This window comes from Sciurus carolinensis, unplaced genomic scaffold (assembly GCF_902686445.1).
Source record: "Sciurus carolinensis unplaced genomic scaffold, mSciCar1.2, whole genome shotgun sequence".
In the NCBI taxonomy this organism is placed as follows: Eukaryota; Metazoa; Chordata; class Mammalia; order Rodentia; family Sciuridae; genus Sciurus; species Sciurus carolinensis.
The window spans coordinates 154,134-180,618 of record NW_025920238.1 but is presented as its reverse complement, the minus strand read 5'-3'; the positions used below and the strand labels follow the sequence as shown (position 1 = coordinate 180,618).

Genomic DNA, 26,485 nt, shown 5'->3' with positions numbered 1-26,485 from the left:
ACTCTCTGCTCTGGGCTCATGGAAATGTGCCATGGGCACTGGTTCTTGTCACCTTGCTCTTTGTTTTCTGCTCTGGGCTCTTTGCACTGGGCTATGGGCTCTGTGCTCTGTGCTCTATAGTCTGTGTTCTGTGCTCTGTGCTCTCACTCTGTACTCTGGGCTCTGTGCTCTAGGCTCTTTGCACTGGGATGTGTGCTGTGGTCTCCAGTCACTGTGCTCTGTGCTCTGTGATTTGTCTCTGTACTCTGGATCTGTACTCTGAGTCTGGGCTCTGGGCTCTGGGTTCTGTGCTCTGGTCTTTATGCTCTGTGCTCTGTGCTATGGGCTGTGTGCTCTGGGCTCTGACTCTAGGTTCTCTCTCAGTACTCTGGGTCTGGGCTCTGAAATCTGTCTCTGTTCTCTGGTTCCTGGCTCTGTGCTCTGTACTTTGTGCTTTCCACTCTGCAGCCTGGGCTCTGACTCTGGGCTCCTGCTCTGTTTTCTATATGCTGTGCTCTGTGCTCACTGCCATGTGATCTTTGATCTGGGCTCTGGACTCTGGCTCTGTGATCTGGGATCTGGGATCTGTGATCTGGGCTCTGGGCTCTGTGATCCGCAATCTGTGCTGTGGTCTCTGGGCTCTGGCCACTGGTTCTGGGCACTCTCTCTGACTCGGGGTCTGAACTCAATGCTCTGTGCATTGTGCTCTACCTCTGTGCTTTGTGCTCTTTGTTCTGCACTCTGCGCTCTGGGCTCTGGCTCTGTACACCTGGTCTGAGACCAGAAAACAGAGCGCAAGCACAGAGTCAGAGCACAGAGTACAGAGCACAGAGCACGAGTAAAGAACACAGAGCCTGGAGCACAGAGCCCAGAGTCCAGAGTTCAGAGCCAGAGTCAGAGCACAGAGCTCAGAGACCAGAGACCATAGCACAGAGCACAGAGCACAGAGACCACAGCACAGAGCTCAGAGCACAGAACAGAGCCCAGAGCCAGAACACAGAGCACAGAGCACAAGGCACAGAGCAAAGAAGAGAAAGCACAGAGACAGAGCACAGTGCACACAACACTGAGCCCAGACCCAGAGTCAGAGACAGTGAACAGAACCAGAGCCCAGAGCACAGAGCACAGAGAACAGAGTGCAGAGTACGGAGCCAGGGCACAGAACCAAGACCCAGTGCACAGAGATGAGCCAGGGAAAGAGTACAGAGAGAGAGCATAGAGACAGAACCCAGAGTGCAGTGTGTGGAGCACAGAGCCAGATCACATAGCCAGAGCAGAGAGCACAGAGCCCAGAGACAGATCCCAGGACTCAGAGTGCAGAGCAGTGAGCAGAGAAACTGAGCCAGAATAGACAGCACAAAGCATAGAGACAAGGCCCAGAACACAGATACAGAGCCCAGAACCAGAGTCTAGAGCACAGAACACAGAGGACAGAGCACAGAGCACAGAGACCAAAGACCAGAGACCAAAGCAGAGAGCACAGAACACAGAGTCTAGAGCCCAGGCCCAGAGTATAGAGCCAGATACAAGGACAGAGCAAAGAGCACACAGCACAGTGACATGACACCAGATCAAAGAGCACAGAGCCCAGAGCACAAAGCACAGAGCCCGAGCACAGAATGCAGAGTACAGAGCTCAGAGTAAAGAGCACAGAGCACAGAGGACAGAGCACAGAGGACAGATCACAGAGCACAGAGGACAGAGTACACAGCTGAGAGCCCAGACACAGGTACAGAGCACAGAGCACATAGTAGAGTGACCTGGGACTAGAGCACACAACACACAGCCCAGAGTGGAGAGCACAAAGCACAGAGCACAGTGTGAAAGGCACAGTGAGCAGAGCACAGTGACCACAGAAAAGAGCACAAAGCATAGACCCAGAGCACAGAACCAGAGTACAGAGACAGAGAACAGAGCACAGAACTGAGTGATCAGAGACCACAGTACCTAGCACAGTTCCCACAACCCAGAGCACAGAGCACAGAGCCCAGAGCACAGACCTAAAGCACAGAGCAAAAGTACAGACAGAGAACAGAACACAGACCATAGTGACCAGAGATCAGAGCATGGAGCACAGTGCCCAGAGCCCAGAGCACACAGCAGAGAATACAGAACACAGAACACAGAGCCACAGCACAGAGCACACAGCACAGAGCACAGTGGGCAGAGCACAGAGAGCAGTGCACAGTGACCACAGACCAGAGCAAAAAGCACAGACCCAGAGCACAGAACCATAGTACTGAGACAGAGAACAGGGCACAGACCACAGTGACCAGAGACCAGAGCATGGAGCACAGAGCCCAGAGAACATAGGGCAAAGTACAGAGAACAGAGCAAGGATCAAAGAGCACAGAGACCACAGACAAGAGACCAGAGACCAGAGGACAGAGCACAGAGCAGACAAACCAGACCCAGAGTACATAGCCAGAGTACAAGGACAGAGCAAAGAGCACACAGCACCGTGACTGACACCAGATCAAAGAGCACAGAGCCCAGAGCACAAAGCACAGAGCAAGAGCCAGATTACAGAGATAGAGCAAGAGTACAGAGCACAGAGCACAGAGCCATAGCATAGAGTGCAGAGTACAGAGCACAGAGTGCAGAGGACAGAGCACAGAGTGCAGAGGACCGAGCACAGACCACAGACCACAGAGTACAGAGCACAAAGCACAGAGTACAGAGCCAGGACCCAGAGAACAGAGACAGAGTTCAGAGCCCAGAACAAGTGTATTGAGACAAATCATAGAACCAGAACCCACAGATCAGAGCACAGAGCACAGAGCACAGAGAACAGAGCCATAGCACAGAGCACACAGCACAGAGCACAGTGTGCAGAGCACAGAGAGCAAAGGACAGTGACCAGAGACCAGTGCACAAAGCACAGATCCAGAGCACAAAACCAGAGTACAGAACCATAATACAGAGAGAGAGGAGAGCACAGAACTCAGTGACCAAAGACCAGAGTATGTAGCACATTGCCCACAGCCCAGAGCACAGAGTACAGATGCCAGAAGACAGAACTAGTGTACAGAACAACAGTACAAAGAAAGAGCAGAGCACAGACCACAGTGACCAGAGACCAGAGCAGACAGCACAGAACACAGAGCACAGAGCACAGAGCCCTGAGCACAGAGACAGAGCTCAGAGACCAGAGAATAGAGGACAGATCACAGAGCACATAGCTGAGAGCCCAGACCCACAGTAGAGAGCCAGAGTAAAAGACAGAGAAAAGAGCACACAGCACAGTGATCTGACCCTAGATCAAAGAGAACAGATCCCAGACTACAAAGCACAGAGCCAGAGTCAGACTACAGAGACAGAGAAAGAGTGAAGAACAGAGCACAGAGCGCAGAGTACACAGCACAAAGCACAGAGCAAAGAGCACAGAGCACAGAGCACAGATAGAGAGCCAGAGCACAGTGTGCAGAGAAAAGATCACAGAGCAAAAAACATAGAGCACAGATCACTGAGCACAGAGCACACAGGATAGAGCACAGAGCAGAGAGCCCAGCACAGGTACAGAGCCAGATTACAGGGACAGAGCACAGAGCACATAGCACAGTGACCAGAGACTAGAGCACAGAACACAGAATGCAGAGTGCAGAGCACAGATCACAAAGGCAAGAGCCCAGAACACAGAGCCAAGAAGAAGAGCACAGAACAGAGTACAGAGTGTAGAGCCCAGAGCTCAGAGCCAGAGCAAGAGTACAGAGACAGAGCAAGAGCGCAGAGCACAGAGAACAGGGACCAGAGTACAGAGCACAGAGCACAGAGATGGAGTGCCTTGCCAGGGCCCAGAGCTCTGTGTCTGTGTTCTAGGCTGTGTTCTATGCTCTGGGCTCTGACTCTGGGCACTGTCTCTAAGTCTGAGTCTGGACTATGTGCTCTGTGCATGGTGCTCTGGCTCTATGCTCTGTTCTCTGGGCTCTGACTCTAGCCTCTGTCTCAGTACTCTGGGTCTGGGCTCTGAACTCTGTCTCTGTCCTCTTGGTCCTGGATCTCTGCTCTGTGCTCCGTGCTCTTTACTGTACATTCTGTGCTCTGTCTCTGGGCTCCTGCTCTGTGCTCTGTACTTTAGGCTCTGGACTCTGTGTTCTGTCCCTGTACAGTGGGTCTGAACTCTGGTTTCTGGGTCTGTGCTCTTTGCTCTGGGATCTGTGCTCCTAGATTTGTGAACTGGTCTCTGTGCTCTGTGCTGTGTGCTCTGGGCTCTGGGCTCTGGGCTCTGTTCTCTGTGCTCTGTACTCTGTGCTCTGTGCTCTGACTCTGTGCTGTGTGCTCTTTGCCCACTGCTCTGTGGCCTCTGGCTCTGGGTTCCTCTTCTGAGACCAGATCACAGAACATAGACCACAGAGACCACAGCACAGTGCCTGAAGACCAGAGCCTAGTACCCAGAGCCCAGAGCACAGAGCACAGAGCACAGAGCACAGAGAAAGTGCTCAGAGCTCAGAGTGCAGAGCACAGAGCACAGACCCCAGAGACCACAGACAAGAGACAGAGCCCAGACCACAGAATTCAGTCACCAGTGACCACAGCACAGAGCCCACATTTCAGAGCCCAGAGAACAGAGCCCATAATACAGAGCCCAGAGCATAGATCCAAACTAGAGAGACAGATCTCAGAGGCCACATCCCAGGCTCACAGCACAGAGCACAGATTACAGAGACATAGGGCAGAGTCAGTGCCCAGAGTGTGGAGTGCAGAAGAGAGAGCACAGAGTATAAAGCCAGGATCCAGAGAACAGAGACAGACTTCAGAACCCAGAACAAGTATATTGAGACAAAGCTTAGAGCCAGAGCCCAGAGCACACTGTCCAGAGCCCAGAACCCAGAGCACAGACCCACAGCACAGAGCACAGTTTACAGAGCACAGAGAGCAGAGAACAGTGACCACAGAACAGAGCACAAATCACAGACCCAGAGCACAGTACCAGTTTACAGAGACAGAGAACACAGCACAGAACTCAGTGACCAGAGACCAGAGTACCTAGCACAGTGCCCACAGCCCAGAGCACAGAGCACAGACCACAGAACACAGACATAGAGTATAGATCAAAAGTACTTATACAGAGCACAGAACACAGACCACAGTGACCAGAGACCACAGCATGGAGCAAAGAGTTCAGAGCACACAGCACAGAACACAGAAGACAGAGCACAGAGAACAGAGTACAGAGTACAGTGCACAGAACTCAGAGCGCAGAGCCCAGAGATGAGAGCACAGAGCACAGAAACCAGAGCACAGAGACCAGAGACCAGAGGACAGAGCACAGAGCACAGAACCAAGAGCCCAGACCCAGAATAGAGAGCCAGCGTACAAGGACAGTGCAAAGAGCACACAGCACAATGAGCTGATACCAGATCAAAGAGCATAGAGCCCAGACCACAAAGCACAGAGCCAGAGCCAGACTACAGACACAGATGAAGAGCCCAGAGCAGAGTACAGAGCCTGAGCACAGAGTACAGAGCACAGAACACAGAGCACAGACACAGGGCACAGAGCAAAGAGCACAGAACACAGAGCCAGAGCCCAGGAGAGGAACCTGGAGCTCTGGGTCTGTGCTCTTGGTTCTGTGCTCTGTGCTGTGGTTTGTGGTCTGTGCTTTGGGCACTGTGCTCTGTACTGTGAACCCTGGAATCAGTCTCTGTGCTCTGTGCTCTGTAGTCTGGGCTCTGTGCACTGGGCTCTAGCTCTGGGCGCTGAGTCTTACTCTGGGTCTGGGCTAAGTGCTCTGGGTTCTGTGCTCTGTGCTCGTGCTTGGTGCTCTACACTATGCACTCTGGGCTCCTGCTCAATGTGTTGTGCTCTGTGCTTTGTGCTCTTTGCTGTGTCTCTGGGCTCTGCACTCTGTGCTCTAGGCTCTGGGTCTGTTCTCTGTTCTCTGTGCTCTGTGCTTTGTGCTCTGTGCTCTGTGCTCTGGCTATGTGCTCTGTGCTTTGTCTCTGAGCTCTGGGCTCCATGCTATGAGCTCTATTCTCTGGACTCTGTTCTATGCTCCCTGTGCTCGTGCTCTGTGCTGTGTGCTCTGGGCTTTGTACTCTGGGCCCTGTGGTCTGTGCTCTGCACTCTGGGCTCTGGGTTCTGGCTCTGTGCTCTCTGCTCTCTGCTCTGTGTTCTGTGCTCTGACTGTCTACTCTGTGCTCTGCAATCTGCTCTGGGCTCTGACTCTGGGCTCTCTCTATGTTCTCTGTGCCCAGTGCTGTGAGCTCTAGGATGTGGGCTCTGTGTTGTGCCTTTGTACTCTGGATCTATGATCTCTGCTATGTGCTCATTGCTCTTGTCTCTGTACTCTGTGCTCAGAGGATCTGGGATCTGTGCTCTGTGCTCTGTGATCTGGACTCTGTACTCTCTGCTCTGGTTTCTGGTCACTGTCCTGTGTTTGTGCTATGGATCTAGGCTCTGCCTCAATAATCTGGGTCTGGGCTCTGAAATCTGTCTCTGTTCTCTGGGTCATGGCTCTGTGCTCTGTGCTCTGCACTCGGCACTCTGCATTCTGGGCTCTGGTTCTGGGCTCCCGCTCACTTCTCTCTGCTCTGTGCTCTGTGATCTGTGCTCTGTACCATGTGCTCTATGTTCTGCACTCAGCACCATGGACTCTGGATCAGTTCTCCAGCTCTGTTCTCTGTCTTCTGTTCTCTGCACTGTATGCTCTGGACTATGGTACTGTGCTCTGTGCTCTGTGCAATAGGCTGTATGCTCTGGTCACTGTTCTCTGTGCTCTGTGCTCTGCGCTCTGGTCACTGTGCTCTGTGCTCTGTGATCTGAGCTTTGGGCTATGTGCTCTGGACTGACTCTGGGCTCTGTCTCAATATTCTGAGACTGGGCTCTGAACTATGTATCTGTTCTCTGGGTCCTGGCTTTGTTCTCTGTGCTCAGTGTTCTGCAATCCCCAGTCTGGTTTCTGGCTCTGGACTCTTTCTCTGTTCTCTGTACTCTGTGCTGTGATACTGGGATGTGGGCTCTGTGTTCTGTCTCTGTATTCTGGATCTATGCTCTGTGCTATGTGCTCTGGGCTCTGGGCTCTGGACTCCAGTCTCAGAGCAGGATCCCAGAGTCAGTACCCAGAGCACAGAGTGCAGAGCAAAGAGCACAGAGCACAGTACTAGAGCACAGTGCATAGAGCACAGATCACAGAGTCCAGACACAGAGTCTGAACCCGGGCCCATAGCCAGAACCCAGAGCACAGAACCCAGAGCACAAATCACAGAGCACAGAGTCAGATCCCAGAGACCAGAGCCACAGTTCAGAGCCCAGACACAGAGTATTTGGAGAGAGCCTGGGCTCTGGTCTCTGTGCTCTGGGCTCTGAGCTCTGGGTTCTAGGTTCATTGATGTTTTGCACTGGACTCTGGCTCTGTGCTGTGTATGCTGGGCTCTGCACTCTCTTCTTTTTGCACTGCACTCCGTGCTCTGTGCTCTGTGCTCTGTGTTCTGTGATGTTGTCTCTGTGCTATCTGCTCTCAGTTCTGGGTTCTGTTCTCTGTGTTCTCTTTTTTTTCAATTGGTTTGGGCACTGGGCTCTGTGCTCTGTGCTCTGGTCTCTTTGCTCTATGCTCTGTGATCTGTATTCTAGGCTCTGGGCTCTATGTTCTGTCTCTGTATTGTGGGTGTGTGCTCTGGACTCTGGGTCTGTGCTCTTTGCTCTTTGCTCTGGACTCTGTGCTCTGGGCTGTGGGCACTGTGCCCTGTGCTCAGGTTCTGGTCACGTGCTCTGTGCTGTTTGCTCTGTGCTCTGTGCTCTGTGCTATATGTTCTGTGTTCTGTATTCTAGTCTCTCGCTCTGTACTCTGGGCTCTCTGCTATATGCTCTGAGCACTTGGCTCGGTGCTCTGGTCACTGGTCACTGTGCTCTGTGCTCTGTACTCTATACTCTGGGTCTGGTCTCTCAGCTCTTTCCTCTGTGCTCTGGGATCTGTGTGGTGGTCTCTGTGCTCTGTGTTCTGTGCACTGGGCTGTGTTCTCTGGGCTCTGCACTCTGTGTTCTGCGTTCTGGTCACTGTGCTCTGTGCTCTATCTCTGTATTTTGGCAATGGCTCTTTGCTCTGTGCTCCAGTCTCTGTGCTCTGCACTCTGTGCTCTGTGCTATGTGCTCTGCACTCTGTGCTGTCACCCTGTGCTCTGTGCTCTGTGTTCTGAGTTGTGTGCCCTGGGCTGTGGCTCTATGCTCTGTCTCAATACTCTGGGTCTGGGTTTCTGATCTCTGTCTCTGTTCTCTGGGTCCTGGAAATGTGCTCTGTACTGTGTGTTCTTCATTCTGTGCTCTGGGCTCTGGCTCTGGGCTCTGTCTGTGTTCTCTGTGCTCTGTGCTGTGATCCTGGGATGTGGGCTCTCTGTTCTGTTTCTATAGTCTAGATCTATGCTCTGGGATATGTGCTGTGGGCTCTGTGCTCTGGTCTCTGGGATGTGGGCTCTGTACTAAGGACTCTGGTCTCTGAGTTCTGTGTTCTGTGCTCAGTCTCTGAGCATGGACGCTGGGTTCAGTGCTCTGTGCAATAGGCTCTGTGCTGTGGTCTCTGTGTTCTCTGTTCTGTGCAATGGGCTCTGTGCTGTTGTTTCTGTGCTCTGTTCTCTGGTCTCTGGCACTGTGCTATGTGCTCTGTACTCTGCACTCAGTGCTCTCTGCTCTGCACTCAGTGCTCTGGGCTCTGGCTCTGGGCTCCTGCCCTCTGCTTTGTGTTCTGTGCTCTGTTCTCTGTGCTCCCTGCTCTGGTTATGTGCTCTGGGCTCGTTCTCTGGGATCTGGTTCAGTGCTCTGTACTCTGTGCCCTGCACACTGTGCTCTGTGTTCTGACTCTATGCTCTGTGCTCTGTGTTCTGTGCTATAGTCTCTGGTCTCTGAGCTCTGTCCTCTGACTCTGTGTCTGGACTCTGGGCTATGTGCTCTGGCCTCTGTGCTGTGGTCTCTATGCTCTGTGCTCTGTGCCCTGTGCTGTGTGATCTGGACTCTGACTCTGTGCTCCGCATTCTGGGCTCTTGGCTCTGGACTCCGGCTGTGTGCTCTTCTCTGGGCTCTGTGCTCTGGGCTCTGTGCTCCTTCTCTGTACTCTGGGTCTGGGCTCTTGGGTCTGTGCTCTTGTCTCTATGCTCTGCACTCTGTGTTCTGTGCTCTGGCCTCTGGGCTCTGGACTGTGTGCTCTGGGCTCTGGCTCTACTCTCTCTCAATACTGTGGATTTGGGTTCTGACTCTGTCTCTGTTCTCTGGGTCCTGGCTCTGTGTCTGTGCTCTGTGCTCTGACTCTGTGCTCTGACTCTGAGCTCCTGCTCTGTTTTCTGTGCCTTGTGTTCTGTGCTCTCTGCACTGGTCTCTGGTCACTGTGCTCTGTGATCTCTACTAGGGGCTTTGTGGTCTGGGCTCTGGCTGTGGACCCTGGCTCTGAATCTGGTTCTGCACTCTGTGCTCCCTACACTGCATTCTGACTCTATGCTCTGTGTTCTTTGCTCTGAACCCTGCACTCTGGGCTCTTGTTCTGGGCTCATGCTCTGAGACCAAAGCACAGAGCACAGAGCACAGTGACCACAGTGCAGAGTCCAGAGCACAGATTACATTGCACAGAGCCCAGAGCGAAGAGCACAGAGTCAGAGTCCAGAGCACAGAGTCCAGAGCACAGAGCATAGAGACCAGAGACCAGAGCCCAGAAAGCAGAGCACAGAGTGCAGAGTACAGGGCATAGAGCATAGAGCACAGATCCTAGAGCTCACAGCACAGAGCACAGAAACCAGTGCACAAATCAGGGAGCCCAGAGTCCAGAGCACAGAGTCCAGAGAACAGAGATCAGAGCACAGAGTGCAGAGCCAGAGCACACATCCAGAAGACAGAGCATAGATCAAGAATAGAGAAAAAGAACACAGAGCTCAGAGTCTAGAATGCCAAGCAAGAGCACAGAGACCAGAGCACAGAGCAAAGAGCCCAATGCCCAGAACAAGTGTAGAAAAACAGAATACAGAAACCAGAGCTCAGAGTGCAGAGAGCAGAGCACAGATAACACAGTACAGAGTCCAGGACCCAGAGCACAGAGCTCAGAGATCAGAGAAGAAAGCACAGAGCTCAGAGCCAGAGCCCAGAGTACAGAGTACAGAGCACAGAGCTAGGGCCCAGAGCCAAAAACACAGAGCACAGTGCACAGAGCCCAGAGCACAGGGTGCAGTGTCCAGAGCCGAGAGCAAGAAGCACAGAGCACAGAACAAGAGCACAGAGTACAGTGCAGAGTCCAGAGAGCAGAGCATAGAGCTCAGAGGACAGAGCACAGAGACCATAGCACAAAGCCCAGAGCCAAGTGACCAGAACTCAGAGACTGACCACAGAGCACAGAGCTCAGAGACAAGAGACCATAGCAGAGAGCACAAAGCACAGAGCAGAGAGTGCAGAGCACAGAGCCAGATCCCAGAGACAGAGCCCAGAGCACATAGCCAGAGCATGGTGCACAGGGCACAAACACAGTGCACAAATCACAGAGCAGGAGCCCAGAGCCAGAGCCCAGAGGACAGAGTGCAGAGCAAAGAGCACAGGGTACTGAGCCAGAACACAGTGCACAGAGCACAGAGTCCAGAGCCCAGAAACCAGAGAGCAGAGACCGACCACAGAGTATAAGACTCAGAGACCAGAGACCATAGCACAGAGCACAGAGCACAGAGAAGAAAATGCAGAGCACAGAGTATAGAGCACAGAGTCAGAACCCAGAACCAGAGCCCAGAGTACATAGCCAGAGAACAGAGCACAGAATGTAGAGCAAAGAGCCCAGAGCATATAACCAGAGCACAGAGCACAGGGCACAAAGCACAGAACACAAATCACAGAGCAGGAGCCCAGAGTCAGAGCCCAGTGTGCAGAGTGAAGAGCAAAGAGCACAGATTACTGAGCCAGAGCACAGTGCACAGAGCACAGTTTCCAGACACAGAGTCAGAGATAGTGCCCAAATCCAGAGCCCAGAACCTTGAGTCCAAAACACAGAGCAGAGAGCACAGAAAACAGAGCAAGAGCCCAGAGCCAAAGTCCACAGCATAGAGTGCAAAGCACAGAACATAGGACCCAGAGAACAGTGACAGAGTTCAGAGTCCAGAACCAGAGTATTGAGAGAGTTCCTAGAGCCAGAGCCCAAAGAAAACAGTGCAGAGCACAGAGCACAAAGCACAGAGCACACAGTCACAGCACAAAGAACAGTGTACAGAGTGCAGAACATAGAGACCAGACCACAGACCCAGAGTACAGATCCAGAGTACAGAGACAGAGAGCAGAGCACAGAGCACAGAGTGCAGAACATACAACCAGGACCCAGAGAAAAGAGACAGAGTACAGAGCCCAGACCAGGAGTATTGAGAGAGAGCCTAGAGTCAGAGACTAGAACACAGCCCAGAGCACAGAGCACAGAGCACAGAGCCAGTGCACAGATCACAGAGCACAGAGTTCAGACACAGAGCAGAGTGCAGAGCATAGAGACCAGAGCACAGAGCACAGAGACCAGAGAACTGAGAATACAGTTAAGAGCCCAGACAAAGAGTACAGAATCAGAGTACAGAGACAGAGCACAGAGCACAGTGCACAGTGACCACAGACCAGACCACAGAGCCCAATGCCCAGAATCTAGAGCAGAGATTCCAGAGTGCAGAGCAAGAGCTCAGAGCACAGAACACAGAGCAAAGTGCACAGAGCACATATACCAGAGCACAGACCCCAGAGCCCAGAGCTCAGAGACTGGTCCTGGGATCTGGCTCTGTGCTCTGTGTTCTGTGCTCTGGACTCTGGTCACTGTGCTCTGTGCTCTGTTTTCTGTGCTCTGGACTCTGGTCACTGTGCTCTGTGCTCTGTCCTCTGTACTCTGGCTCTGCCTCTGAGTTCTGGGTTCTGGACTCAGTGCTCTGGTATCTGTGTTCTGTGCTCTGTACTCTGCACTCTGGGTCTGGGCTCTGGACTCTGGCTCTGTTCTCTGGTTTGTAATCTGTGCTCTGGTCTCATGGTCTGTGCTCTGGGCTTTGTGTTCTGTCTCTAAACTCTGGGTCTTTCTTCTGGGCTCTGATCTCCCTGCTCTGGGCTCTGAGTCCTTGCTCTGAACACTGAGCTCTCACCTGGGATCTGGTCTCTGTTTTCTGGCTCTGTGCTCTGTGCTCTGGGTCTGTGGTTTGTGCTCTGAGCATTGACTCTAGGCTCTGGTCTCTAGGCTCTGGTCTCTGGGCTCTGGGCTCTGTGCTCTGCAATCTGTGCTCTGGGCAGTGAGTACTGTGCCCTGTGCACTTGTCCTTGTCAACGTGCTCTTAATTCTGTGCTCTGGGCTCTATGGTCTGTGCTCTGTGTTCTTGGCTCTGTGCTTTGTGCTCTGTGCTCTGGGCTCTGTGTTCTTTGCTCTGTGTTATGTGCTCTGGGCTCTCACTCTGCCCTCTGGGGTCTGTGCTCTTGGCTCTGAGCACTGAACTCTGTGCTCTGGCCTCTGGCTACTGTGCTCTGTCTCTGTAATCTGGATTTGTATTCTGGGTTGGGCTCTGTGCTCTGTGCTCTGGTTTCTATGCACTGCAATCTGTGCTCTCTTCTTGGTGTTCTGTGCTCTGTGCTTTGGTTCTGTGCTCTGTGCTCTGTGCTCTGGGCTCTGTCTCTAGGATCTCTCTCAATACACTGGGTCTGGGCTCTGAACTTTGTCTCTGTTCTCTGGTTTCTGGTTCAGTGCTTTGCACTCTGGGCTCTGGACTCTGCTCTGGGCTCCTGCTCTGTTTCTGTGCTGTGTGCATTTTGCTCTGTGTTCCGTGCTCTGGGTTCTGGGCTCTGGCTATCTTCTGTACTCTGCGCTCTGCACTCTGTGCTCTCTACTCTGTGCTCTGTGATTTGTGCTCTGTGCTCTGGTCTCTGGGTTCTGTGTTCTGGTCTCTGTGCTATCTGTTCTGCACTCTGTGCTCTGGGATCTGACTCTGTGCTCTGTGCTCTGGAATATAGGCTCTGGGCACTGTGCTTTCTGTTCTGGGCTCTGTGCTGTGGGACCTGTGCTGTGGGTCCTGTGCTTTGTGCTCTGTGCTCTGGTCTCAGAGCAGGTGTCTAGATCCAGAGCCCAGAGTACAGAGTGCAGACCAAAGAGCACAGAGCATAGAGTCAGAACACAGTGCACAGAGCACAGAGTTCAGACCCAGATTCAGAGTTAGTGACCCAGCCAGAACCCAGAGCCCAGAGCCCAGAGCAGAGTTTGCAGGTCACAGAGTCAGAACTTGAGCCCACATCCTAGAGCCCAGAGCAGAGATCACAGAAAAGAGAGCAGGAGTCCAGAGCCAGAGCCCAGAACACTGAGGGAAGAGCAGAGAGTGCACTACACAGAGCCACAACCTAGAGAACAGAGACAGAGTTGAGAGTCCAGACCCAGAATACTGAGAGAGAGAGCCTAGAGCCAGAGCACAGAGCACACAGCCCAGAGCCCAGAGCCCAGGGCACAGAGCCAGAGCACAGAGCCAGAGCACAGAGTGCAGAGCACAGAGCACAGAGTGCAGAACACACAGCACAGAGCACAGAGTGCAGAGTATAGAGACCGGAGCACAGAGCACAGAGACGATAACATCAATCACAGAGCCAAGAGCCCAGACCCAGTGTACAGAGCCAGAGTACAGACAGAGTACAGAGCACAGAGCACAGTGATCAGAGACCAGAGGACAGATCACTGAGCACAGAGCCACAGAACAGAGTGAAACATGCAGAGCACAGAGCGCCGAGACAATAGCACAGAGTCAAGAGAACAGAGCCCAGAGTACAGAACACACAGCACAGTGCACAAATCAATGAGCCCAGAGCACAGAGCACATAGGTAGAGTTCAGAGCCCAGAGCCCAGAGCCAGAGCCCAGAGCCAAGAGTCCAGACACCAGAGCACAGACTCAGAGCCCAAACCCCAGAGCACACAACACAGGGCACAGAGCACAGAGCACAGAGAACACAGCACAGAGCCCTGAGCACATAGCCTGGAACCAATAGACCAGAGCTCAGACTCAGAGACAAAGCCAGAACACAGAGCTCAGAGAACAGAGAACACAGAACAGAGCACAGAGGATAGAGCACAGAGCATAGAGCAAGAGCCTAGAGCACATTGGGAAATGTGCAGAGTGCAGAGCAGAAAGCCACGGTGCAGAGGCAGAGCAGAGTACATAGCCAGAGCATAGAGCTCAATGCACGGACATGGAGCAAAAAGCACAGGGCAGAACCCCAGACCCAGAGCTCAGAGTGCAGTGTGCAGAACAAAGAGCACAGAGAACAGAACCAGAGCCCAGAACCTAGAATATACAGAGCACAGAGCACAATATAAAGAGTACACAGACCAGAGGAAAGATTACAGAGCAAGAGAACAGAGCACAGAACCAGAATCCAGAGCCAGATTACAGAGTATATGGTGCAGTGCCCAGAGCACAGAGTAAAGAGCACAGAGCACAGAGCCAGAGCCCAGAGCATGGATTGCAAAACAAAGAGCACAGAGCCAAGACCCAGAGAACAGAGACAGACTTCAGAGCCCAACCCAAGAGAATTGAGACAGAGCCTAGAGCCAGAACCCAGAGAACACAACCCAGAGCACAGAGAACAGAGCACAGAGCACACAGTCAGAAACCAGAGGTAAGAGACAGAGCATAGAGCAAAGAGCTCAGAGAGGAGAGACCAAAGCACAGAGCACACAGCAAGAACACAAAGCACAGAGCACACAGCAAGAGTACAGAGCACAGAGTCAGAATCCAAAGCCAGAGCCCAGAGTGCAGTGTGCAGTGCACAGGGTACAGAACCCAGAACTAGAGTCCAGAGCCAGAGCCAAGAGCACATAGCCAGAGCACAGAGCACAGAGCACAAAGCATAGAGCACAAAGCACAGAGCAGGAGCCCAGTTCAAGAGCCCCGAGTGCAGAGTGCAGAGCACTGAATACAGAGCACAGAGACAGAGCCCAGTGCACAGAGCATTGACCCAGACACAGAGTCTGAGACAGTGCCCAGAGCCAGAGCCCAGAGCTAGAGCCCAGAACACAGAGCCCAGAGCACAGAGTACAGAGCACTGAGCCAGAGTCAAGGGCCCAAAATACAGAGCACAGAGCACACAGTAATTTGCACAGAAACCAGAGCACAGAGCACAAACCAGAGCACAGAGCACAGAGCTAAGTGCACAGAGACAGAGCTCTGCATTCTGTCCCTGGGCTCTCTCTCTCTCTGTGCCCTGTGCTCTGTGCTCTGCACTCTGGTCATTGTGCTCTGTTCTCTGTGTTCTGTCACTGTGCTCTGCCTCTGCCTCTGAGCTCTGGGCTCTGGGCTCTGTACTCTGGCATCTGCTCTGTGCTCTGTCTTCTGAATCTGGTCTCTGGGCTCTGGCTCTCTCTGTGCTCTTTGCTATGTGCTCTTTGTTCTGTGCTTTGGGCTCTGTGCTCTGTGCTCTGTTCTCTGTGCTCTGTTCTCCATGCTGTGTGCTCAGTGTTCTGTGTTCTATGCTGTATGCTCTGGGCTCTGGGCACTGTGCTCCATGCTCTGTTCTCTGGTCACTCTGGTCTGTGCTCTGTGCTCTGTATCTATACTTTTGCTCTGTACTCTAGGTCTGTCCTCTGGGCTCTGGGCTCTGTGCTCTGGGTTGTGGGCACTGTGCTAGGTACTCTGGTCTCTGGTTACTGAGTTCTGTGCTCTGTTCTCTGTTTCTGTCCTCTGGTTCTGTACTCTGGTTTTGTCCTCTGGGTCTGTGCTTTGTGCTGTGGTCTGTGGTCACTGTGCTCTGCTCTCTGTGCTCTGCACTGTGTGCTCTGTGCTCTGTGCTCTGTTCTATGGGTTCCAGATCTAGGCTCTGTCTCAATACTCTGAGGCTGGGCTCTGAACTCTGTCTCTGTTCCCTGGGTCCTGGCTCTGTGCTCTGTGATCTGTGGTCTATGCTCTGGTCTATGTGCTCTGTGCTCTGTGCTCTGTCCTCTGTGCTCTGTGCTCTAAGATTTGTGCCCTGGGCTCTGGCTCTGGGCTCTGGCTCTGGACTCTGGCTCTGTGCTCAGTGTTCTGTTCAATGGTCCCTGGTCTCTGAGTTCTGTGCTGTCTGCTCTCTCTGCTCTCTGGTTTCTGGGCTCTGTACTTTGTGCTCTGTGCTGTACTCTGGGCTTTGTTCTCTGGGCTCTGGCTCTAGGCTTTGTCTCAATACACTTAGTCTGGGCTCTGATCTCTGTCTCTGTTTCTGGCTCTGTGTTCTGTCTCTCTTCTCTGGATCTATGCACTGGGCTCTCTATTATGGGCTCTGTGCTCTGGGCTCTGGGATGTGGGCCCTGTACTGTGGTCTCTGGTCTCCGAGTTCTGTGGTCTGGGCTCTGTCTCTGAGTTCTGGTCTCTGTGCTCTGTGCTTTGCGTTCTGTGCTGTGGTTTCAGTGGACTGTGCTTTGTGCTCTGCACTCTGAACTCTGTGAAATGGCTCTGTGATCTGTGCTCTGTGCTCTGTGCTCTGGGCTGTGGGCTCTGGACCCTATACTTTGTGCTCTGGGCTCTGTGCTGTCATCTCTATGCTCTGTGTTCTGTGCTCTGGTCTCAGAAGAGGTACCCAGAGCCAGATCCCAGAGAACAGAGAGCATAGCAAAGAGCACAGAGCACAGAGCCAGAGCACAGCACACAGAGCACATAGTCCAGACCCAGATCAGAATCCAGACACAGAACACAGAGCACAGTGCCAGAACCCAGAGCCCAGAGCACAGAGCACAGTGACCAGAACCAGGACCCAGAGCACAGAGCCCAGAGCCCACAGCCCAGAGCACAGAACAAGGAGCACAAAATGAGAGCAGGAGCACAGAGACAGAGCCCAGCACACAGGCTGCAGAACACTGAGCAGAGAGCACAGAGCTAGTACCCAGAAAAGAGAGACATATTTCGGAACCCAACCTAGGGTATTGAGAGAGAGTCTAGAGTCAGAGCCCAGAGGACACACCCCAGAGAAGAGCATAGAGCACAGAGCCAAAACACAGAGTGTAGAGTGCAGAGCACAGAGCAAAGTGTGCAGAACAGAGTCTAGAACACACAGCAGAGAGATCCAATCCCAGAGCACAATCCAGAGCCCAGAGCACTGTGCACAGAGCACAGAGCAGAGAGCACATTGACCGGAACCATAGCACAGGGCACAGAGCCCACAGCACAGAACACAGAGTAGAGAGCACAGAGTCAGAGCCCAGAGTACAGAGAACAGAGACCAGAGTACAGAGCACAGAGCACAGAACCCAGAGCACAAACCCTGAAACCAGAGCACAGACCCACTGTACAGAAACAGAACATAGAGTCCAGAGCCTAGAGTACAGAGCACAGAGCACAGAGCAGCAACCCAGAGCCAGAGCCCAGAATGCACAGTAAAGAGCACGGAGCACAGAGGAGTGATCCAGTACTCAGAGGACAGAGACAGAGTTCAGAATGCAGACCCAGAGTATTGAGACAGAGCCTAGAGTCAGAGCCCAGAGAACAGAGCTCAGAGCACAGAGCACAGATCACAAATCGCAGAGTGCAAGTCCAGAGCCCAGAGTACAAAGCACAGAACACAGAGTAAGGAGCACAGAGACCAGAGACCAGAGCACAAACCAGAGCACAAAACACAGCTGAGAACAAAGACCCAGAGCTCTGGACTCTGGCAGTGCACTCCATCTCTGTGCTCTGTGCTCTGTACTCTGGTCCCTGTTCTCTGTGCTCTGTGCTCTTACTCTGTCTCTGTACTCTGACTCTGGCTGTGAACTCTGGGCTCTGTTTTGTGCTCTTGCTCCTTGGCTCTGTGTTCTAGGAACTTGTCTTTGTGCTCTGTACTCTGTGCCCTACGCTCTTGGTTCTGTATTGTTGTTCTGGTCTCTGGTCACTGTGCTATGTGCTCTGTGTTCTGTTTCTGTAATCTGGCTCTGTTACTGTTTCTGGCTTCTCGACTCTGTGCTCTGTCCTCTGTGTTCTGTGTTCTGTGCTCTGTGCTCTTTGCTCTTTGCTCTGTTCTCTGTAATCTGTGCTCTTTGCTCTGGTTCTGTGCTCTGTGCTCTTTTCTCTGTGCCCTGTGCTCTGGCTCTGTGCTCCTTGCTCTGTGTTCTGTGCTCTGTGCACTTTTCTCTGCACACTGTGCTCTGGCTCTGTGCACTGCACACTGTGCTTTTTGCTCTTTGTTCTTTTCTCTATGCTCTGTCCTCTTTGCTCTGTGCTCTGTATTCTATGTTGTACACTCTGTGCTCTGGATCTATGCTCTGTGCTCTTGCTCTGTGTCTGTAGTCTGGCTCTGGCCCTGTGCTTTGTGGTCTGTGCTCTGTGCTCTTTTATCTGGTGTCAGCTCACTGTGCTGTGTGCTCTTTGCTCTGTCCTTTTACTCTGGCTCTGTACTGTGGGTCTGGGCTCTCAGTTCTGTGCTCTGTGCTCTGTCTTCTGGTCTCTTTGCTCTGTGCTCTGTTCTCTGTGCTTTGCACTCTGTGCTCTGTGCTCTGTGTTCTGTGTTCTATGTTGTGTGCTCTGGACTCTGGGCACTGTGCTCCATGCTGTGGTCTCTGGTCACTCTGGTCTGTGCTCTGTCCTGTGTCTCTGTACTTTTACTCTGTACTCTCGGTTCGTGCTCTGTGCTCTGTGCTCTGGGTTTTGGGCACTGTTCCAGGTACTCTGGTCTCTGGTCACTGAGTTCTGTGCTCTGTTCTCTGTCTCTGTACTCTGGTTCTGTGCTCTGGGTCTGTGATTTGTGCTCTGGTCTGTGGTCACTGTGCTCTGCTGTCTGTGCTCTCCACACTGTGTTCTGTGCTGTTTGCTCTGTGCTGTGGCTCTGTGCACTGAGCTCTGTACTGTGACTCTGTGCTCTATGCTCTGGCTGTGTGCTCTGGGCTCTAACTCTAAGCTTTGTCTCAGTACACTTGATCTGTGCTCTGACATCAGTCTCTGTTCTCTGGGTCCTGGCTCTGTACTCTGTGCTCTCTGTTCTGTACTCCACCCTTTGGACACTGGCTCTGGGCTCTGTCTCTGTAATCTGTGCTCTGTGCTGTGAGCCTGGGATGTGGGCTCTGTGATCTGTCTCTCTACCTTGTATCTATGGTCTGGGCTCTCTATTATGGGCTCTGTGTTCTGGGCTCTGGGATGTGGACTCTGTGCTTTGGTCTGGTCACTGAGTTCTGTGATCTGGGCTCTGTCTCTGATCTGTGGTCTCTAGGCTCTGTGATCTGTGCTCTGGGCTCTGTGCTGTGGTCTCAATGCTCTCTGCTCTCTGCTCTCTGCTGTGTAGTCTGCGCTCTGTGCTCTGGCTGGATCTGTGCTCTGTGCTCTGTGCTCTTGCTGTGTCTCTGTAGTCTGGTTCTGGCTCTGTGCTTTGTGGTTTGGAATCTGTGCTCTTTGATCTGTTTTCACGTCACTGTACTGTTTGCTCTTTGCTCTGTCCTTGTACTCTGGATCTGTATTCTGGGTCTGGGCTCTCAGTTCTGTGCTCTGTGCTCTGTCCTCTGTTCTCTGGTCTCTGAGCCTTGTTCTCTGTGCTCTTTGCTCGTTCTTTGGGCTCTGTGCTCTGTGCTCTGTTATCTGTGCTTTGCACTCTGTGCTGTGTTTTGTATTCTGCACTGTGTGCTCTGGTCTCTGGGCACTGTGCTCCATGCTCTGGTCTCTGGTCACTTTGGTATGTCCTCTGCTCTGTCTCTGTACTTTTGGTCTGTACTCTAGGTCTGTCGTCTGGGCTCTGGGCTCTGTGCTCTGGGTTGTGTGCACTGTGCTAGGTACTCTGGTCTCTCATCACTGGGTTCTGTGCTCTGTTCTCAGTCTCTGTACTCTGGTTCTGTGCTCTGGGTTTGTGCTTTGTGCTGTGGTCTGTGGTCACTGTGTTCTGCTCACTGTGCTCTGCACACTGTGTTCTGTGCTGTGTACTCTGTGCTGTGACCCTGTGATCTGTGTTCTGGGTTTTGTTCTGTGGGTTCTTGCTCTAGGCACAGTCTCAATACTCTGGGTCTGTGCTCTGAAGTCTGTCACTGTTCTCTGGGTCCTGGTTCTGTGCTCTGTGTTCTGTGCTCTCTGCTCTGGTCTATGTAATCTGTGCTCTGTGCTCTGTGTTCTGTCCTCTGCACTCTGTGCTCTGAGATTTCTGCTCTAGGCTCTGGCTCTGGGCTCTGTCTTTTTTCTGTCTTGTCTCTGTGCTTTCTGCTGTCTCTTCTGGCTCAGTTTCTTTGCTCACTGCTCTGCACTGGTCTGTCTCTGGGCTCTGTGCTCTCTGCTCTGGCTATGTGATCTGACTCTGTGCTCTACACCCTGCAATCTGGGCTCTGTCTCTGTGCTCTCTCTCTGTACTCTTTCCCTGGCTCAACTCTGGGCACTGAGCTCTGTGTTATGTCTCTGTACTCTGGGTCTTGGATTTGGGCACTGACTATGTCCTCTGTTCTTGGTGCTGCATGCTCTGCACTCTGCACACTGGGCCTTGGTTCTATGCTCTGGCTCTTTACTCTGCACTCTCTGTGCTCTGTGCTCTGGGCTCTGGGCTCTGGCTCTGTTCGCTGTCTCTGACTCTGGGTCTGGGCTCAGAGTTGTGTGCACTGTGCTCTTTGCGGTGCACTCTGCCCTCTGGGCTCTGGCTCTGGTCTCCTGCTCTGTACTTTCTGCTCTTTGCTATGTGCCCTGTGCTCTGTGCTCTGGGCTCTGGATTTGGGATCTGGCTCTGTGCTTAGTATGCTATGCTCTGTACACCGTGCTCTGAGCTCTTGTTCTGGGCTCTGTGCTGTGCAGTCTGGGCTCTGTGCTCTGTGCTCTGTACTACGGTCTCTGGTCTCTGATCTCTGTGCTCTGACTCTGGCTCTGGGCTCTGTGCTATGTGCTCTGTGCACTGTGCTGTGGAATCTGTGCTCTCTGCTCTGTGCTATGGTCTCTGGTCTCTGAGCTCTATGTTCTGGCTCTGTCTCAGAACTCAGGATTCTGGGCTCTGTGCCCCAGTCTCTGTGCTCTTTACTCGTACTTTGTGCTCTGTACTCTGTGCTCTGTGCTCTGGCACTGTGCTTGTGCTCTGTTCTCTGGTCTAAGAGCAGGAGCCCAGAGCCAGAGCCCAGAGCAAAGAATGCAGAGCAAAGAGCACAGAGCACAGAACCAGAGCACAGTGCACAGAGCACAGAGTATAAACCCTGTTCCCAGACCAACTACAGAGAGACAGAGAACAGAGAACACAGCCCAGAGCTCAGAGTAAAGAGCACAGAGTTCACAGAAAGATTCCAGAGCACAGAGCTAGAATATAGAGACAGATCACAGAGCAGTGACCAGAGACCAGAGCATAGAGCACAGAGACCACAGCACAGAGTACAGAGTACAGAGCAAAGAACACACATACTGGAGCACAGAGCACAGAGCACAGAGCACAGAACCAAAGCAGAGAGGATAGAGCACAGAGCACAGAGTATGAATAACAAAGCCGGAGCCCAAAGCCAGAGCCGAGAGCCCAGAATGCAGAACACAGTGCACAGAACACAGAGCCAGAGCAAAGAGCCAGAACCCAGAGCACAGATGCACATTACAGAGATACAAAACAGAGCCCAGAGTCTAGAGTACAGAGCAGAGAGTACAGACACCAGATCACAGAGCACAGAGCCCTGTTCTCAGACCAGTTGTAGAGAGACAGAACACAAAACCAGTACCCAGAGAACAAAGACAGTGTTAAGAGCCCAGACCCAGAGTATTAAGAGAGATTCTAGAGCCAGATAACAGAGGACAAACCCCAGAATACAGAACACAGAGCACAGAGACCACAGCAAAGAGCCCAGAGCCAAAGCAAAGAACACACAGCCTGGAGCACAGAGAACAGAGCCCAGAACCAATGCAGAGAGGGCAGATCACAGAGCACAGATCAGAGAGCACAGAAAACAAATCAATAGCCCAGAGCCAGAGCTCTGAGACCAGAGAACAGAGCACAAGCACAGAGTCAGAGCACAGAGTACAGAGAACAGAGCAGGAGGAAAGAGCACAGAGACTAGAGCACAGAGCCCAGAGTCCAGAGTCCAGAGACAGAGCCAGAGCACAGAGCTCAGAGACCAGAGACCATAGCACAGAGCACAGAGCATAGAGATCACAGCACAGAGCACAGAGCACATAGCCAAGAGCCCAGAGCCAGAGCCAGAACACAGAGATCAGAGACCATAGACCATAGCACAGAGTGCACAGCCACAGAGCCCAGAGCCAGAACCCAGAGCACAGAGCACAGAGCAAAGAGCAGAAAGCCCGGAGACAGAGCACAGTGCACACAACACTGAGCCCAGACCCAGAGTCAGAGACAATGAACAGAGCCAGAGCACAGAGTACAGAGCACAGAGCACAGAGCACAGAGCCAGAGCACAGAGTCAGAGCCCAGTGTCCAGAGTAGAGAGCACAGAGACCAGAGCATAGAGCACAAACCAGAGCACAGAGCACTGAGCCCATAGTACAGAGCAGAGAGCACATTGACCAGAACCAGAGCACAGGACACAGTGCCCACAGCCCAGAGCACACCGCACAGAGCCAGAGTCAAAGCACAAATCTATGTGTCGAGAGTCCAGAGCACAGAGCCCAGAGCACAGACCTATGGTACAGAGACAGAACACGGAGTGCAGAGTCTGGAATACAGAGCACAGAGCACACAGCAGGAGCCCAGAGCAAGAGCCCAGAATGCAAATTACAGAGCAAAGAGCATAGAGCACAGATCCAGGAACCAGAGAACAGAGACAGAGTTCAGAGCCCCATTTGTGCTCTTGCTCTGTCTCTGTACTCTGGCTTTGGCTCTGAGCTCTGGGCTCTGGGCTCTGGGCTCTGTTCTGGGCTCTTACTTCTTGGCTATGTGTTCTGGGCTCTTGTCTTTGTGCTCTGTGCTCTGCACTCTGGGATCTATGCTTTGTGATCCAGTCTCTGGTCAAGGTGCTGTGTGCTGTGTGCTCTGTCCCTGTACTATGGCTTTGTATTCTGGGTCTGAGTTTTTGGCTCTGTGCTCTGTCCTCTGGCTCTGTGCTCTGCACTCTGTGCACTGGACTCTCTGCTCTGGGCTCTGGGCTCCACACTCTGTGCTCCGAGCTCAGCTCTGTGCTCTGTGTTCTCTGCTCTTTATCCTTGGCTCTGGGCTCTGGGCTCTATTCTCTGTGCTCTGTACACTCTGTTCTGTGCTCTGGGCTCTGGGCACTGTGCTCTGGTATCTGTTCTCTGTGCTCTGGCTCTATGCTCTGGTCTCTGGGTCTGTACTCTCTGCTCTGCTCTCTGTGCTCTGGACTCTGTGCTCTGGGCTCTGGGCACTGTGCTCTGGTATCTGTTCTCTGTGCTCTGGCTCTATGCTCTGGTCTCTGGGTCTGTACTCTCTGCTCTGCTTTCTGTGCTCTGGACTCTGTGCTCTTGGTTCTGTGCAGGTTGATATGTGCTCTGGGCTGTGTGCTCTTGGCTCTGTGCTTTGCACTCTGTGTCCTGTGCTCTGTGTTCTCTGTTCTGTGCTGTATGCTCTGGGCTCTGGGCACTGTGCTCTGTGCTCTGTGCTCTGTCTCTGTATTCTTTGTCTGGCTCTGCACTCTGGGCTCTGGTTCTGTTCTCCACTATCTGGGCTTTGTGCTCTGCACTCTGTGCTCTGGGCTCTGTGTCTGTTCTTTGTGCTCTGAGCTCTGTCTCTTCTTTCTCAGTAACTACTGTCACATATTTGGATGTGCTTTCACCTGTTCTGTTTTGATATTCAGGATTTTACCCATGTTGGGTCTTTGTTTTTACATTTGAGCAGAGATGGTTTTAATCAAATTTCTGATATTGAGGTGCATTCTGTATTGCAAGGGCCATGATTCAGTGCTACATATCCCAATGTGATGTTGTTTACACTTAAAGTCATGGGAGTAGGTGGTGTGGTGTAAAGAAAGCTTTTCCTCATAGGTCTTGTGCCCCAAAAAATAAAACTCAGCATATGTATCACCAGCTCTTCCTTGAAAGCTACAGGAGAGAGCCAGGAATGGTTGCTTACAGAATGATCTGGCACTACTTCTTGTAGTGATAGAGTTTGTTGAAGCTGAAGAAATCTAGAATTTGGGTGTAGACCTTAAACAGTGATGATTTTGTTAGTGTTCCTTCACTGTAGTTCGTTTTCAGCACACACACCCTTCTGCTTTTAATGTCTGCCCAAATGTCCTCACACTTCCTTTTTGTGTATTCACCTTTGAAGCTTCCTAATCATTCCTCTTTCAGCACCCTGCATGTTCAAATTTGGTATTATGCCAAGTGAAAATGTGTTCATCATGCCAACAGCAGGCTCTTGTTTCATCCACTGGCTTGTGGTCTGCAACTTTCAGGGGCCGGTATTAGGACTCTTGGCAATTTCCAAGAGGGCCTTGTGCCACTGAGGCACTACTCCGGGTGAACACAGATTGGCCAGATATTTCTGCATCTGAAGGTGAGTCGAAGGGCCTCTGGAAAAATTACAGCAGGAAAATTTCTGAGTGCAGCCATTTGTAAGGCAGCAGCCAAGGTGGTTGGCAGTGACAGGTGGAGTGAGCACAGAACAACTCTCCTTGCCTGACAGCTCCTTCCAGTCCTCCATCCAACATGCTGAGTGAATGACTCCCTCATGACTCTCCTCATGAGCCATCCCAGCAGCCACACACCTCCACTTAGAAGTCCAACTTCCCAGGTTCCAGCTGTCTTGTGCTATGACTTTCTGGGAAAGGAGTGGCAACCGACCAGACTGGGTATGATGTTTCCCAATTCAAGGAGCACTTGAGTCAGTGGGCTGTGCTGCATACTCCCCTGCCCTGAGCTGTCAGCAGCCATCATGCCGTGTGGCTGCTAGGGTCCTAGGCCAGTTCCCTGACTTGGCCTAATTGTTGGTGTGCCCAGACTTGGAGGAGCAGTTTCAGAGGGCAATGTCAGCTGGGGCTGGCGATAAACTTGCTGACCCACATGACCTCATGCAGCCCACCATTCCTGCCTGGTCCCCTAGACATCATGGGTGTTCACTGCCTGCAGCAGGAGCTAGGTGACCGGCTGTCATGATGCCAGGTGTCGCCAGACGAGCACAGTGCCACCTAGCAGGCCTGGAGGATATTGCGAGCTGTCAGGCTTCAGCAGGGTCCCTTGTTATGCTGGGACCCAGAGAGATCCATGACCCGCTCGGCTGTGCCCTGCACACCCCATATCTCCTTAGGATCCCATTTACTGAAACATCAGGCCCCTGGCCCTTGCTCCCTTCATCTTTTCTCTTACCATCCCTGTGGAGCAGGAGCTTGTTTTGAATCTTGGTCTGAAGTGCTCAGGACCAGAAGTGTCTCTGGTTGCCTTGGGAACAGTGACAAAACCATGCTGTCATGCCGCCTCTCTGTGATCTCAAGCGCAGTCTGTGGTGCAGGCATGAGGTCAAAGAAGTTACTCCTCAACTTCCAGGTGGCCCAAGACCCAGAGAAATCTCTGGGGAGAGAGAAAGTGCATTCTCTTAATGGAACCTCTGCGCCCTTCACACCTGCCATGCCCAAAGTCTGCCACTTCCACTTTCAATAGAGTCGCTCTCCCGTCCTTTGCTCTCCTGTCACAGGAGCACTGGAAACCAAGTGAGGTAATTTTCAGAGTGCAATGACTTGCAATTGAATGATTGAGAAATCAAGGAACATTCCTGGGAGACTGGTGGGCATTTTATCCCTTGCCCTGATTCAAAACACTGTGGATTTACTGATCATTCAGTTCAAAACCAGACCTCTTGCCTCACCACAGTCATCATTGCCTTACCCAAGGTTGGTTTGCCAGGGTGGCAGTCAGAGTTCATTGGGAAAACCAGTTATCAGCATATTCTTCTTCCAGAGGTGTCAGGTACCAGGAAGAAGCAAGAATATGGCACGGTTCAGAATGACATCCACTACCTCATGGCTGTGTCGGGGCTGGGGTTGACAGTGCTGATCACCCTGCAGAGCTTCCACTGGAAGAAGCAATACTGCTGGCATGTGGCTGTGCCAGTTCCTCCAGGGTGTTGAAGTATTGAATGTACCACCAAGGCCCCAGAGGGGCTGTTATTTGGTGCAGGAGGCCACAGTCACAACACCACCAGCAGTAGGGCATCAGAATTTCTTGCTGACTGTGAGACAGGCTCCAAACTGCACTCCTTCTGTCTCTTCAGTGCTGGGTGACTGAGTCCATGCCAGCTGTGTGCACCATGACCATCTCCTCTCATCTGATTCCTGAGCTTGGTAGGATGATACACAATGTGAACAGGGATAGTGGACATGTGGGGCAAGTGGTGGCTACTGGGCCGGTCTCACCCATATAAAAACCAGGGGCCTCTCAGAGCCATAAGATGAAAATGAGGCAAGGGCTAGAATAAGTAGTGTGTGATGTCATCAGAAGGGCATCTTGCACAGGGTAGGTGCCAAATAATTTGTCAATGTGATCAGCCAAAAGTTAACTCTAATGAGTGTTCACTACCTTCATCACCATACATGCATGAGGCACAGAAAATTGTAATCAGCTACTGAGGGTCCATATGAGAGAAGTGCACAAGGTTCTAGCCAACCACAGAGATCAAAGACTGTTTTTCACCCCAGGGTCACCATTGCTGGGGGGTGCACTGCATGACTCAGTATAAGATTGCTGAGTCTCAGGACTTCATCCTGAGACTGCAGGAAGAAGACAT

The 26,485-nt window shown here is 52.3% G+C and overlaps 1 pseudogene; it reads left to right on the top strand.

Moving 5' to 3' along the window:
• LOC124975280 (coiled-coil domain-containing protein 138-like) overlaps window positions 1-25,829 on the top strand; it is a 105,201-nt pseudogene extending 79,372 nt beyond the window's left edge.
• Window positions 25,830-26,485: the final 656 nt, after the last annotated feature.